At 46.5% G+C, this 2,775-nt stretch overlaps 2 non-coding genes across 2 annotated transcripts; one reads left to right on the top strand and one right to left on the bottom strand.

Moving 5' to 3' along the window:
• The first annotated feature begins 942 nt into the window (after positions 1 to 942).
• On the top strand, positions 943 to 1,160 carry LOC133145899 (small nucleolar RNA U3). The gene has a single exon (XR_009711145.1). It is a non-coding gene; the product is annotated as a small nucleolar RNA U3 (small nucleolar RNA).
• A 399-nt stretch (positions 1,161 to 1,559) lies between these two features.
• LOC133145977 (U5 spliceosomal RNA) lies at positions 1,560 to 1,672 on the bottom strand. The gene has a single exon (XR_009711218.1). It is a non-coding gene; the product is annotated as a U5 spliceosomal RNA (small nuclear RNA).
• Positions 1,673 to 2,775: the final 1,103 nt, after the last annotated feature.

Raw genomic sequence — 2,775 nt, 5'->3', positions numbered from 1 at the left:
ACATTGACGCAAAGGATCGTGGGTACGTGATCGAGCGCTCAGCCAATGATGGCTAAATTGCCAAATACCTTAATGACGTCGGCACTCTTTCTAATACAATCTAATAGGGGTGTAAATCGCGGGTTTTGTCACGATACGATATAATATCGATATAAAGAACTTCGATACGATATTTGCCGATATCTTAAAGCCTGCTGCGATTCAATCACGATATATCGCGATATAGTGCTCTACGATCGATATTTTTTTTTTTTAATAAAAAATATAGAACAATATCCTGATTTATAACAATTCATACGCAAAATCCACAAGGTACTGCAAACTCTTTATTTAGGAAATTACAAGAGTATTGTAGTATACAAATTGCTTACTTTAACACTTAACTTTGATGTCGTGTTTTTTCTTTAAATGTGCGGCGAGATTTGTGCTCCCTGAATATTTGATCACCGCATGGCAGGATTTACAAACTGCACGTGTCTTGTCCGTTGAGCCATCTTTTCTTTGGAATCCAAAGTGCTTCCAAACGAATGACTTGAAGCCTAAAGGGGAGCAAATTTCCTCGTCTTTTTGGACACTAGCCATAGCACCAGCCCAGGAGCCGCGTACTAGTTGTCGACTCCCCTTTCACGTGCCTGCTCTGCTCACAACACAACAACGCCGCGCACTGCTCCCTGCTCCCGGAAGAGGAAGCAAGCAACAATGAACTGGATTTCAAAATAAAGTCGCGTCTAATGTCCGAGGTCAAACACGGCGATATAAATCGATGTTTACCTTTAGCATCGATGCCAATAAATCGTAGAGCATAATATCGATTAATCGATGTGTATCGATGTATCGTTACACCCCTACAATCTAAACATAGTCCTTTACTAGTCGTGGTTGCCCTCTGGGTAAAAATGGTACACTCGCAGATGACTTCCCGCCGCCCCTCGTTGATGAATTAAGACTATACTTTCAGGGATCATTTCTATAGTTATTAACTTGAGATATGTGTTTCTAAAACGAACGGTCTCGCCAACTACGATGATGAGAATTGATGTTCCTTCCTGAGCGTGAAGCTAGCGGAGAATAATGATGTTTATATCATAGATTCTCCACTTTTGATGAGCGTTCTATGCTTCCTAGTGGAGCATTGAGGGGAGGGACATGATCAGAGTAGTTCTTTGAAATTGGTTAAATAAAAATTAAGCTAATGTAGTGGCGTACTCCTGATATTCAACTCAGTCGATTAACAGTATCGTCGTATTAGTTCAACTAACAAAAGCCTGTTATGTATTTCTGAAGTACTTTTGTACTGAAGTACTTATGGCTGTATTCATTTACACAGCTTAAATCTTTACAACTTCGACACAAATCTGAATTAACTTTAATAATAAATATTTTAATGGCTAAATTGTTTATTGTCCCTTACATATAGTATAATTAGTAGAAAATATATTAATTTATTGCTCATATTAGATAGTTTTATATTTGAATGGGTGGATGTTACCTGTAAGCTATGGCAGAATTAATGGCAACAAAGCAGGAATTTTGATTACTTTCCATTGACAAGTACAGGAAGCTCCGCTTTCGCAGAGCATCAAAAAATTGAGATATACTCTTGTTGTTCCTCCCCACGGAAATCTTTAGTAAAAGGCGAAAGATTTATACGATCTGAAGAGAAACAAGAGAACCGTTTTCGGCTTGTCCAAACGGGCCACCCCATTGCTGGTCTCACCAAAGTAACAGGCGGTGTCACACTAGCAACCATTTCCTTTTAATAAAAATAGATCTTCATATATTTGCGCCCACGGACTGCTCGTGGATGTTAAGAACGGCCGCCTGGTGGACGCGTTAACCTTCTCCTCCTTCGCATGTGTCCGCGATGAGGGGAATTATGTGGGTCTCTCCAGTTCGCTCTCCGAGGGCGACATGTACCAGAAACTCCTCGGAGAGTTCCCCAGCCTTACACGGCCCACTTTTGCCGCCACCACAGCTAAACATGGGGTCGAGCACCACATCGAGACCAAAGGCCCCCCCATCTACGCTAGGGCCCGACGGCTCAACCCGGAGAGACTGACAATTGCTCGGGCCGAGTTCGCCAGCATGGAACGCCTTGGCATTGTTCGCCGCTCTGACAGCCCGTGGGCCTCCCCACTCCACATGGTGCCTAAGCCGGACGGTGGTTGGCGCCCGTGTGGCGACTACCGCCGCCTCAATGATGCCACCACGCCCGACCGCTACCCGGTCCCCCATGTTCAGGACTTTTCGATACATCTAGCAGGGAAGCACCTGTTCTCCAAAGTGGACCTGGTGCGGGGTTATCACCAAGTCCCGGTGCACCTTGCTGACATCCCTAAAACGGCGGTGGTGACTCCTTTCGGGCTTTTCGAGTTTCTTAGGATGCCCTTCGGCCTGAAAAACGCGGCCCAGTCCTTCCAGCGGTTGATGGACTCTGCGCTTAGGGACATGCCTTTCATCTTCGTCTACTTGGACGATGTCCTCGTCGCCAGCTCCTCGGAGGAGGAGCATGCGGCACACCTGCGGGCCCTTTTCACAAGGCTCGACCAGCATGGCCTGATCATTAACCCGGCGAAGTGCGTCTTCGGGGTGCCGTCGATCCAGTTTCTTGGGCATCTCATCGGCAGTAATGGGGCCACCCCCTTGCCGACAAAGGTGGAAGCAGTCTCCGCTTTTCCCCGCCCACGTTCGGCCCGGGGGCTACGGGAGTTCCTTGGGATGGTTACGTTCTACCACCGATTCATACGCCGGGCGGCCCACATCATGCACCCACTG

Source organism: Syngnathus typhle, linkage group LG21, assembly GCF_033458585.1.
Source record: "Syngnathus typhle isolate RoL2023-S1 ecotype Sweden linkage group LG21, RoL_Styp_1.0, whole genome shotgun sequence".
Classification (NCBI taxonomy): Eukaryota; Metazoa; Chordata; class Actinopteri; order Syngnathiformes; family Syngnathidae; genus Syngnathus; species Syngnathus typhle.
This window is presented reverse-complemented; position numbering and strand designations above follow the sequence as displayed.